Here is a 13,260-nt window from a genome sequence, read left to right as displayed (position 1 = left end):
GAATTCTGACTCCACTACTTTCTATCTGGGTGATATTGGGCAAATTACTTAAGCAAATTGAACCTGTTTCCTAATTTGTAAAATAGAGAAAGATGATAATAACACCCATCTCAAAGGGCTGCTGAAAGGAATTGAGACAGGACTCTACGAGTTGTCAGTACAGAAACTCAGTTCAGACCGGCTTAAGCAAAAGAGTGATTCCTTTGGCTCCTGTCTCTAAAAGGTTGAGTAATAGGCTTCAGGTGTGGCTGGATCCAGGGGCTCAAACGATGTCATCAGGATTTGATCTTTATATATCTTTTGTCTCTTTTTCTCCCATTGGCAACACATTCAACTAAGCCTTCTCTTTACGGTTGCATCTTCTGCGCAGGCTCGAAGGGGACAATACCTTTTGTTGGTCTGACCAGCCAGCCTGGTGGGTCCTGTACCCATTCCTACACCTCTTGTATAACCAAGGAGATGGATTATGCTAACTGGCCAGCCCTGGGTCAGGTGTGCCTAGTCCTGGATGTGGAGATGGGGCCAGCTCCACTCCCCTACGTGGGCTGACGTTGGAGTATGTTGTGTGTGTGGGCTGGGAAAGGCTTCGAGGAAAACTGGAGAGCTGTCAGTGGAAGAAAAGAGGGTGACTGCTGGACAGACAACACAGCAGCGTCTGCAACAAGGACTTCAACAGCCATCACCTCCATGGCCCTGCGCTCACCCTTAGGAGAAGCAGTTGCACAGAAGACAAGCCCTGAGCTACATTTGACTCCTCAGTGAAAACCTGTCAAGGGAAAATGACTTTAAAAAATGTGGTAAGATACACGTAGTATAAAATTGACCATTTTACCCATTTGTAAGTAGACAGTTCCATGGCATTAATTACTTTCACCCTGTTGTGCAGCCATCCCCACCATCCATCTCCAGAACTTTTTCATCTCCCCACACTGAAGCTCTGTCCTCATTAAACAACAGCTCCCCATCCCCCTTCCCCCAGCCCTGGGCAACCACCCTTCTACTTTCTGCCTCTATGAATCTGCTATTCTAGGTCCCTCATATAAGTGGACTCCTACAGTACTGGTCTTTTTTGTGTCTGGCTTATTTCACTTAGCATAATGTCCTCAAGGTTTATCCATGTTGCAGCATGTGTCAAAATTTCATTCCTTTTAAGGCTGAATAATATTCCTTTGTACGTATATACCATATTTTGTTTATCTAGTCATCTGTTGATGGACACGTGGGTTGTTTCCAGGGCAAAATGCCTTTTAAGCCAAGAGTGTGCCCACTTTCATTTCTATAGGCAGCATGACACCCAAGCCAGCATTCTGCTTGTCCCCTCCTGTCCTTCCCGAAGCCCAGTTATTTGGCTTCAGAAAGTAGCAAGAGCAAAGGAGAGTCACATAAGAATAGAAGTGATAAGGAAAAAGAGAGGGAGAGAGGATTAATAATTTTTTTTAAAAAAAGGTTTTCAGCAAAGGAAACTCAATTTTAAGAGAAAAAAAAAAACAAAAACCAATTAGGTCTGGTGGCTGCATCTCACAAAGGAAGCACAGTTGTCAAAAGGAGGGCTGGGACTTTTCAAAGCGCTTACTGGAACTAAACAGAAATGCTGAACTTTGTTTTGTCTTTCCCAAGAACATGCTCTTTTTGGAATCAAAAGACTCTGAGGGTGGTGAAAGACTTCAGAGCATGAAATTGTATTACTGGAAATGGTTTGGGGCTTTTGTTCTTGAGGCTGGGGCCTCATGAGGGATGGGCTTAGCAGCAAGCCCAGCCAGGCTGCAGAGGGGCACGGAGGGGCAGGGGGCAGGCCAGGCAGTTGGAACTGCCCTCGAGTTTCTCAGCTTCTCAAATGCAAACTGAAAAGCCTCAGGGGCCATGGTCGGATGCTATGCTTGGGGAAGACATTAAAAAACAAAAACAAAAACAACGAAAAACGGTGTCTAGACCCAAAACAAGAGCGGCAGCAGGACAGGCAGAGGTGGGTCAGAGACTGCAGGTTTGTGACACCTGCAGCCTACTTTGGGATCTTTCAATACTGCTGAATAACCACAGCTGTCTCCTAATGGGTCTCCTTGCCTGTTTCTCTAAAAGGTAAATCTGATGCATCGCTTCCTAGCTTCAGAACCTTCGATGGCTCACCATAGCCCTTGAGATTGAGTCAGGCTCCTTAACTATACACTCCATTCGACCTGGCCTCTGTATGTCTTCTTTGACCTTAACCCTTCCATCCTTCCCTTTGCACTCTCCACTGCAGCAGCACTGAGCCACCTCTGGTTCCTCCAAGGAGACCAACCCTCTCCTGTCTCTCAGTTTTGCACGTGGTGTTCCATCTGCCTGATGTGCACTTTTTGTTCCCTCTTTGCCCACCAACACTGTGTATTCTTTTTTTGTTTTTTAATATATTTATTTATTTATTTTTGGCTGCGTTGGGTCTTTGTTGCTGTGTGCGGGCTTTCTCTAGTTGCAGAGAGCAGGGGCTACTCTTCGTTGCGGTGCAGGCTTCTCATTGCAGTGGCTTCTCTTGTTGCAGAGCACGGGCTCTAGGCGCATGGGCTTTGGTAGTTGTGGCACGTGGGCTTCGGTAGTTGTGGCGCATGGGCTTAGTTGCCCCGTGTCATGGGGGATCTTCCCGCAACAGGACTCAAACCCCTGTCCCCTGCATTGGCAGGCGGATTCTTAACCACTGTACCACCAGGGAAGTCCCCATAGTAAGACTTTTGATAAGTACTGTCATGTTAGTCAGGAAAGTTTATAATAAATAACATTTCCAATAGCAATAGAGTCTCCCACTGCCTCCCCACCTTGCCAGTCCTGAAAGTTCTTGAAATTGAACTTGACTCACAGCAGGCTCTCAGTTATACCTGTAAAATGAACCCCAGGTTTTCAAGTTCCAGTCTTTGTTGGTACCATTAAGCTTATTTAGTATGAGAGCTTTGCCAGGTGGGAAAGCCTGCCATATTGGAAATGGCAAATGCCCAAGCCAGAGTAGACTTTATTCTTTGTTTGGCTTTATTTTTCTGCCTCTAACTTATACTTGCTTTCAGATCTGAGGGCGTCTTGGGTTAAGAACTTTCCCCCACTTACACTACACCTACTGGAATTATTCTGATCCTTTCTGTTGTGATAAATTGACTGATGGCCATTGTCTTAAGGCTAAGTTGAACATTTGGCTGCCAGGATAACTAACCTACACTCGAGTTTCTCAATCATGACACTAGTGATAGTCGGGGCTGAATAATTCTTTGTGGGGGGCTGTCCTGTGTACTGTAGGGTGTGTAGCAGCATCCCTGGCCTCCATTGACTACGTGCATGTAGGAGGATGCAGGTAGCATCCTTCTGGAATGACAACCAAAGATGTCTCCAGACGGTGCAGATGTCTCCTGGGGGACAAAATCGTCCTGGCTGAGAAGCGCTCTCAATGTAATTAACGACTCACTGTCTTAGGGAGTTAGGATGTAGCTGTGGGTGAAGCCGGCCCAGTGTCCCCGACTTTTCCCTGACTTTCAGTAAATTATTCATCCAGCAAGTGGCAGCCGTGAGGGAGCTCTTGTCTTCTTAAGAACTTCCAGTCAAAGGTATTTTGGGGTACAAACAAAAAGACAACCCACGTTTCAGTTGAAGCTATGAAATTGAGGTTTCCAAAGTGTCCCAGTGCCATTAAATTGTTCGTGAGGAAGAAAAACATTACTGTCTTTTTTTCCTCTTTGACTCAATACAACAAGTCTTGAAAATCACACTATAGGCTTTTAAGATCTCATCATAAAAATAATAAATTAATACCAATTTTAAATGAACCTGTGTAGATGGGTACAGTGTATTCCCAGGTCCTGTCTAGGAACCTTTGCAGAATCACATTTAGACTTTAGAATTAGTGCCCATTTTAAGCATGGGGAGACTGAGTCTCAGTGACCTGCTTCAAATGGAACGGGCTTGGGGCCTTCTCAGTCATGCGTGTCGTGAGCCTGACAAAGGCTTGTTTTACTAAAAGGGATGTGTTGGCTCAGAGAATGGGGACATTTACTGCGAAGCTCAAAGAAAGGGAAAGCAGGTGAGAAAGAAAAGAACTAGAGTTGGGACTATGCTGTCTCCGCATCCCACCTCGTCTTCCTTCTCTGCTTCTCCTCTTGTCGGGAACACTCCCCAGCAGCCTGCATCCCATGTGTCACAGTATTGGAAACAAGGCTCCCTCTCCCAACCCTCCTGTACATGTCCCAGGGAAGGACTCCTATTGGCTCTGCTTAAATCAGACGCACATCTCTGAACCAATACCGAGCCCACAAAATAAGCCACTCTGATTGGTCTCACCTGAGTCATGGATCACGGGGGCAGGATCTATTACCAAAATACGGCGAACGGGGGAATGGGTGCCAGCGGCCAAAAGTAACAGCTACTTAACTCGGAACCAAGATGTGGGTCCAGGTTTGAATTAGTCATCCTTCTGGAACATGTCCACCATTGCCATATATATTGGCTGTTTTGAACTAAATACCTGAAAAAAAAGAAAACTTAATAATCCTACAAGGAAGAAATCATTATTTCCACTTTGCACATGAGGAAACAGAGGCTCAGAGAATTTTTTAAAGCGCCTTGGGATTAGCTGAGCCCAGTTCCTACTCCAGAGTTCTAACTTGTAACCTCCATGTTTTAGTGCCTCCTGTGTATCTCAGATTTGTCCCAGAGAAACATCCCCCCGGTCCTTGGCCCCCCTGTTGACCCTGATTACTTGGAGAGGGCTAAGGGGACAGGAGTGGGAGGCATATTGGGAGACACAGAAAAGGGGCAGAGGGAGGCCTTCTTGGAGGAGGTGGTACCTCACTGGCAGCACAGGATGAGGCTGGGCTGGCCTGTGCAGAAGTTGGGTCCAGGCAAGAACACGGCCCTGAGGTCCAGAACCGAACATACTCTCTGTGTCGGGAGCACAGGAAGGAGGAGTGATGACATGAACATGTGGCAATGGTCAAATCCCCTGGGACCCAGAGAGTCTCAGGGGCTGGAATCTACCCCTCAGAGCAGTAGGGGGACGCTGAGGATGTGAGCTGAGTGGGAGAGCCTCTGGGTCAGTTTGCATGTTGGAAAGGTGTCGCTGGCTGCCAAGTGGGGAATGGTTTGGAGGTGGACGTATGTTTGTTGAGCACCGACTGTGTGCCCGGCATTGTTTTAAGTATCAGGGATACAAAAGTGCACAAGATGAAGTCCCCGTCCTCGCAGACTTTCTAGCAAGGACGCAGACAGAAATCCAGTAAACAAGTAGATAGATTCAGCATAATTCACCTCATTCAGTAGGGGCTGTAAAGAAAAATGTCCTAGAGGCAGGGCAGAGAGGGTGATGGTGGTGGGTGCTTTCTTAGCCTAGGTCATAATCCCAGAGAGAGACGAGGGAGGCCCGGGGTCGGGGTGGGGGAGTGCAGGGACTTTCATTTTGTTCGACCCCAGTGGCACGTGTCAAACAGTGGACCGGGGGGTGTCGGGCTGGCCGTCTCTGGGCTTGCCCTCCAGGGTGCCCACGTTGCCTTTGCTTTGGAGCAGCTGTCGAGCCGATATAAACATTTAAAAGTGGATATAGCTTGGTTCTCGTTCAGCATGTAAATAGATGTCAAATCTTCAATTTTGAAAGGACTGGTTCCCTGAGATTTGTATAAATTTTGGACCACAGTAGAAGCCATACACACGGAAAACCAGGTCTCTCCACATCGGGGATGGATCCTGGGTTTCAAAGATACAAACCTTTCAGATGGGAACTCATTTTAGAGGTGGAGCTAAAATTAAGGAGGATAACAAAGAAAGATCAAATGTGTCCCGCATCCGACAGGCACAGCCCCCATTTAGAAAAGTAGAAACGCTTAGAAATAGAGATTTGATGGTCTGGAACTCTTAGATTAAAAATACAATTTGATTTTATTTCTTATATTTCTCCTATGTTTTCCAGATATTTAGCATTAAGAGGATTTTCTTTGGGGACAGCCTCCAATAACTTATTCTTTTCTGAAGTTAGACTTTGGGGGTACCAACCTAAGTAGTCAGATTCTGTTGGGAAGCCAACAGACTGAGCATGTCATTTATTTATCTCCGCCCTGCCCCTCACGACACTGGCAAAGATGAAAGAGATGGAAAGATTGTTGCTGGGGAAGATGAGGGCAACTAGCACCTGTTAGTGGGTGATACATGGGAACACTGTTTTCTGATGGTAATTTGGCAGGATCTGGCAAAATTTAAAAGAAGCTTGTCCTTCAGAATCAAGCAGTTGATTTCCAGGAATCATATCACAGGAACATCTGAAATACTGAGCAAAGATGTGGTTACAAGAATGTGCCCTGTGGCGTGGTTTCATATAGGTGTATATTTGAGATATACATGCATTATCTTCATTAACCCCCAACTGGTTTAAAATAATGATTATACTTCCCAACAATGGAACGCTTTGCAGCTGCTTAAAAATGAAGTTGGCCTCTGCCGGGTGATCAAGGTCAACAGCAACAGTGACAGGTCACATTGATAGCCTGCACCCTTGATAGGATGTGATGAGAAGGGCGCTTCATCTCCGTGGTCATCTCCCCCCAAACCCATCACTCCAGTCTGATTACAAGAAAAAATCAGATACATTCTAACAGTGGGGCATTTTACAAAATACCTGACCAGCACTCCTCCAAACTGCCAAGGTCACAAAAAACAAGGAAAGTCTGGGAAATTGCCACAGCCAAGAGGAGCCTCAGGAGACACGAAAACTAAATGTCATATGGTGTCCTGGGTGGGATCCTGGACCAGGAGAAGGACATTAGGGAAATCTGAATAAGCTATAACTTTAGTTAATAATAACGTAGCAATGTTGGTTTGTTCATTATGGCAAAAGTACAATACTAACGTCAGTTCCTAAAAATAGGAGAAATTATCATTAGTAGGGGGTAGGGTATACGGGAACTCTTTGTACTATCCCTGCAATTTTTCTGTAAATCTACAACTGTTCAAAAAAAAACAAAGTCTGTTGCAAAAAATGAGAGAAATTCATGGATGGATGTGAAGGTAGTTCAAGATGTATGACTGAAGGAAAACAGTGATCCCGTTTTTTTAAAACAAAATCGCATGTGTATGTTTATGGAAGTATCCAGAGAGTCTAAGGTGCTCCCCCTTTCCCCCTAAGTGGTTACCTTGAGGGTTTAGGGTTAAAGCGTTTAGTGGGAGGGAATCTTTTACGTTTCTACAATGTTTTGAAATCATTATGCACAGGCGAGACTTTTACAATACAAAGTTGAGTAAAGATATTTCACACACACACACACACACACACACACACACACACACACACACACTGAAAAATAACTCAGTGGTGGGCAGAAGAAGGCAAGGGAAGTGCAGGTAGCCCGCACCAATTTCATTTCACATAAATAGGCCCCAAATTAACCTTCCTTGATTCATAATTCAGAGTCGACAGCATGGAAAAATTAGAATCCCCTCCAGGTTTCTGGGCACACGGAAACGGCCTTATTCCTAGAAAGTCTGACCTTGGCCGGGGCCCGTGGACTCTGCCCCTGTCCAGGGGCTTGCCTTGTCGTGGCTGCCACTTGCTCAGTGGCTGGCCCTGGGAAGGACTCCCACGCATGCCCTCATTTAGTCCTGAAAATAACCCTTCCTGGTAGATTATGTCATCACCACCCTTTTAAATATGAGGCCCAGACAGAGAAGGTCACTTGTCACTCAGCCGGTCAGGGGGGTTCAAGTCTAATCCAGAGCTGTCTGATCCGGGACCCCCAGCTTAACTACTCACCCCTATAACCCCTCGAAGGTAGAAGCTGTGATAAAGGAGCCGCTCGCCTGAACAAGGATTCCCCTCTGGGTCCCCTCGAATGAGGAGGTGACTGTTCAACGTGACGGCTCCAATGAGCTCGGATCTCTAACGCTATTGTGTATCTTTCTGGTGGAATATTTTGGTCCCATAACCAGATGCACGTGGAATTCGGTAACAATCAAAAAGTCCAAGGGTGCGTGAAAACCCAGCACATGTTGGCTAAGGTTGGGCCGTATGGAAAGTATACGTTCATCATCAGTGTTCACATTTGACTTATTTATTTTTCCTGAAATCCCATCAAAATAAAAATCAACCACGTTGCCCTGAAGCCCTTTCTGATGTGGGGGAGGTGCCCTGGACATCATTTTCTGTTAGGGGAACAGAAAGCAGCAAAATGGAAATACACAGCAGGGTGGGTGGGGGGCACGGGCCATTGGGAGAGGGACCTTTTCTCTTAACTCAGATGCCCTTTGGAGAGGAGGGCGTGTCTACAGGGTGGCTGATGGGAGCAGACGTAATGTCAGAGTGGGACGAGTTCTTTTGGAAAACGTGTTTCCAGCATCACTTGAATTTTGACCTTTAACTTCTGCAGCCATGCGAGCTACTTCATTTTTACACATCTCTGTCCTCAAACCCCATCAGACCTGTCATGAGCAAATAGACAAATAGTGAGTGGGGCCACTTTTTTTCTCAAAAGTCCCCTGCTGTGCCAGCAGGGAACAGTGATCCTCAGGTAGGAAGATCCTTCCTCTGGACTTGTTACAAGGTGAAAAGATGTCTGACCTTGATTCCCTGCCACCAAAGAGCCTTTGAGGAATGGAGCTCAAAATGTATTTTTGGACAGAGGTCTGTTTCAAACTGCAAGTGGAAACCTTTGTCACGTATTCAGTGCCTTCTCCTTTCTGGCCACGTGTGTCATATGATTCCCATGCAAGGAATTGGAAGCTTATTGCCTCGGTTGCCCTTACTGATGAAGACTGAAAGTCATATTAAACACGTTTCTGGGAGGTGTTTTTTTTTTTTCTTTTCTTTTTTTTTCTTCTTCCATTTTTATTGTTGAACTTCATCTGGTGCTAAGATTTCCTCTAGAGAAGTAATTTAGAGCATTGTGGCATTTCCTTTCTTAATTAATCCCAACTGGGGCTGCGTCTAGAGCAAGCATCCGCGGTTGATGGCTTCATCACCGTGCAGAGGGCTCTTCCTGCTGCATTTGTAAACACCAGCCCGGCCACAGCGCCATGGCAAGGTTCTGGTTTGAATTAAAGCCCAGGCTGAAGGATCAACCCAGCTGTGCTTTCCTGTAAGCTCTGTCAGTTTTCCAAAGCTTGTTAACATGCTAATATAAAAGGAAATAGGACAAACTTCAAGGAATTTACAACTGGTCTTAAACTTCAAAGACAAAGCTACATCCATGCGACACACATACACACACAAAACCAATATGTCCCTCCGTCTCCTTCCTCTTCAAACAGCCCAACACAAAACAGAAAAACCCCAACTCATAAAAAGTTCCTTTAGCAACCTGGGGATGGCTGTGGATGCCGATTTGAAGCATTGTGGCCACAGTCCACGATGTTGCAGGCGCTTTTGCGCATTGTGAAACATGGGGCAGAATTAGTAGGGCTGGCTGGATACGGGATAAATATTTCTCCAGTCCCTAAGACAGTGACGCCAACCCAGCCTAAAAGGTTGGCTTCCTTGTTCCTCCTCCCCGTACAGAGCTGGCCAGGTGGGCTGGGTGGGAAGGGAGGACCCGACCGTCCTCACCTGCCACCTCCCCCGTCCAGCCCAGCCCTGGAACAAGGCACAGCACATCCATCCTGACCACAGGGGCTGGTGATCAACGCAGGAGGGAGAGGCTGGGGCACGTTTCTTAGCAAATGGTGATTCATTTTCAGAGCCGTCTCTTGGAGATTCTGACAACAAATAGAACAGCACAACTTTTTAATTTCCTGTTAATGTTCTCCTTTCTCCAGTGAGCATCAGCAGATCATATTTATCTCAGCCTGCCAGGGTGTGGATGCCAAAACCCAGTTCAAAGATTCTCATTAACTTCCTCTGAGCATTTCCAAATTGGAACCCAAATAGTGAAACTGGAGGTCCCATTTAGGATGAAGCTAATGGCTGCGGCTGTGACGCCCTCATTCCTCTGCCTCATTCATTGCTGACTGTGGACACAGTGTTCTCACAAATGCCCATGTGGGTTCGCTTGGGTTGTCCGAGAATTGCGGCTTTGTCCGCTGCATTTGTATCTTCAACGCTGGGGATGTAGGGCAGCCACATCACTTAGGGCAGAGGTTCTCAACCTCAGCATTACTGACAATTTGGGTGGGATGGTTCTTTGCTGTGAGCCGTCCTGGGCATTGCAGGGTGTGTAGCAGCGTCTCTGGCCTTCACCCACGAGATGACAGAGCACAATCTCCCACCTCCCAAGGCATGACAATAGAGAGTATTTCCAGACCTTGCCAAACATCCCCTGGGGGTTGAGTTGCCAGATAAAATACAGGGTTAAATTTGAATTTCAGATAAACAATGAATACTTTTATCTAGCATATCTTATGTATTATTTGGAATGTGCTTAGAAATTATTTTTTGTTTATCTGAAATTCAAATTCAACCGGGCAACCTATAGTTTTGTTTGCTAAATATGGCAGTCCTACCTGGAAGGCAATACTCTCCACCAATCCCTGCCCTCTACCCTGTCTTGAGACCCGCTGACTTAGGGGAAAAAACAAGTAAGGATAACTGCTTCTAGTCTCTGGTTCGCCCCGTTCTTGGTCATTTTATCTCAGAAAAGCCATTTAAAATCTTGGAGCTTTCCCCTCTTCAGTGTAAAAAGTGGTCATGATGTCTGCTCCCATCTCTTGTTGAGCAGGTTCAAAGGACAAGGCTTCACAGTGAGAAACAAGCCTTCACAGTCCGGGTGAGAGCAGGAATCCACTTACAGCTGTCCAGTCACTAAACCCTGACTTCCCAGCATACATCTCGGCCCACTTGGTGAGGAGGGGGGGTGGGGGGGAGCAGCTGAGCCACCCCTGACTCCAGGCTTGACCAATCAGAGAGTCCTATTCCTCCAAGCACAGCGATTGGCTCATGGGACACCATGTGACCTGAGCAGAGCCAATGGGAGCTACAGTGGTTTTGCTGGGAGATTTCAATGAGAGATGCTCTTGTCCATGAACCTGATCTTGGAAGCTGTAAGATGGGAGCTGCTGGGGGCTTTCCTGAAGGAGAGCTGATGCAGAGCAAAGCAGAGCTGAGGGATGGGAAGAAAGCTGATTTCTGATGGAGGGACTCCCCCACCCCCGCCAAAGCCTCTGGACTTTTCTTTGTGTAAACCAATAAATCCCCTCTTTACCTAAATTAGAATTGGAGTTACAGCCCAACCCAGCAAAAGAGGACCAACTGACTCTTTTGTGAGAGGGTTTAGCCAGCCTCGCCCACGCTGAGTGTTCAGTAAATGTTAGGTATTGTTGTTGCTGTGGGTTTCCTCAACTAGACTATAGTGTCCTCAAGTTCAGAGGCCACCTCTTCTCTCCCATTGGCTTTCTGGTGGGTGCACCAGGCCCCTGGGGGCTTGGATCAGAATGGATAGATAAAGAAGTGAAGGGTGGGTGGGTGGGTGGATGAATGAGCAAGGAAGGTGGGTCGGAAGCAAGGAAAACGAACACTGTCCTAGCTCCACCTGAGAAGCTTTTAATGAAGGATCGCTGCAGGTCCTCCCTTTCCTGCCTCCACTCTCCTGCCATTGCCCCTTGGTGCCTAGCCCCAGCACAGCCCTCTGTGCTGTGATTAACACAGAGCTGGTTCCCATTAAGCCCAGTCCCCGTGTCAGGGCTGTGGCCCTTGCTGGTCCCGCTGCCTGGATTACCCTCTCCAGCATCTTCTCGTGGCTCACTCCTTACAAATCAAGTCTGCACTCAGTGCTGCCACCTCTGGCAGGCCTTTGCCCATCACCCCTGGCAGCCCCCTTAATATCAGCTTTATTTCATTCATGGCCACTATCACCATCTGAAATTATCCGAAGTTTGTCAGCCTACTGTCAGTTCCCTCTACCCCACCATGTAAACTCTATCTTTTTGACTGCTCTGTCCCCCACACCTAGAAATTCCATCCACATAGTAGATGCTCAGTAAATATCTGTTGAATGAATGAATGAGTTATTTATGTGTCTGGTTTCCTCTGCAGACTGTGAGCCTGTCATATTCATTTTGAACCCCCAGGGTCCAGTAATGAGTCCTGAGTGCATGAGTATTGAATGAATGAAGGATTTTTTCTTCTGGCCGTGCCTCACGGACTGTGGGATCTTAGTTCCCAGACCAGGATTGAACCCGGGCCCTCGGCAGTGAAAGCACAGAGCCTTAACCACTGGACCACCAAGGAATTCCTGAATGAAGGATTTCTAATAGCATGCTAGTCTCTGCGGAAGCCAGGGCAACAGAAAACTCTCTGTGGGCTCAAACTCTCAGCCTCCCGGCAGGACTGGGGGGATGGGGACAGCATGAAGCCAGGGAGGGGAGAACTGGGGCGTTGGTTCTGCTGTTTCCTGACATCATGGTCCTGGGCCTCAGATACGCATCTGGAAAGCAGGGAGAACGCCAGCACCCCCATCACAGGGCAATTGTGAACATTAACTGAGGCCAAGCATGGAACGGGCCTAGAAGTATCCAGGTGTGCTAGCGCAGAGTTGTCCTGATACATTTGTTTCTATTTGTCTGAGCATCCCTGCATCCGTCCATCACTCCAGAGGAGGGAACTTGCCTCCAGAGGAAGAAGGTGGCCCGTTCAAGGTCACGCAGCAAGTCAGCCTTTTCCGATTGAATGGTGGGTGTAGGTGCAACCCCCCCCCCCCCCGCCTTGCCTCACACCTCCCTTCTCGCCCCCATACCTCCCGGCTTCCCCCCTGGGCCCGTTTTCCTGCAGTGAGATCCTCGGGGCCTTTTCCTTCGGTGGGCGCGTTTTATTCTCAATAGAAAAAAAAATGACAAAGTCGCTCGGAAACCCGAGCTGTTTTTCACACTGTTCTGTCTCTGACAGGCTGTTAGAAAAGTTGGGAGGAGAGGCGCTACTGTTATACTTTTGTTATTCGGTGCTAATTAGAAGAAAGCTGAGTGCTGGGATGGAGAACAGTTCCCCACGAGGCACTTATTGTTGCCACTGGAACGAAAACGAATCCAGATTAAAAGTCTTCTGATTCCCAGGCACTACATTTCAAGCAAAATATGTATTTTTTTGCTCTTAAACAATGAAACTTACCTGGTCAATCGAATAGCATTGATACATCAAAAAATGTTTTCCATATTCTGAGTATTTAAAGGCATCTGACAGTTAGTTTTTTCTGCAGCATTTAAAATAAAGATGCTGATCAAGTTTGCCATGTAGGAAAATGTGTTTTTGATCAGCAGAGATGCACATTCTACGTCCACAGACTATATTCAGAAGAGGTAGATGGGGGTTCCTCCTTTGGGGGAGGGCAGGGTGCTGGAAGGAAGAGC

At 47.0% G+C, this 13,260-nt stretch overlaps 1 protein-coding gene across 1 annotated transcript in view; it reads left to right on the top strand.

Annotated features, from left to right (window-relative positions):
* The window catches only part of TFAP2C (transcription factor AP-2 gamma), a 169,948-nt gene that overhangs the window by 143,073 nt on the left and 13,615 nt on the right, over positions 1-13,260 (top strand). The window lies entirely within an intron of this gene.

Source organism: Aethalodelphis obliquidens, unplaced genomic scaffold, assembly GCF_003676395.1.
Source record: "Aethalodelphis obliquidens isolate GAN/ISIS:26980383/991018 unplaced genomic scaffold, ASM367639v1 scaffold57, whole genome shotgun sequence".
NCBI classification, from domain to species: Eukaryota; Metazoa; Chordata; class Mammalia; order Artiodactyla; family Delphinidae; genus Aethalodelphis; species Aethalodelphis obliquidens.
Note: the sequence above shows the minus strand (reverse complement) of the source record. Positions and strands in the feature narration are given on the sequence as shown.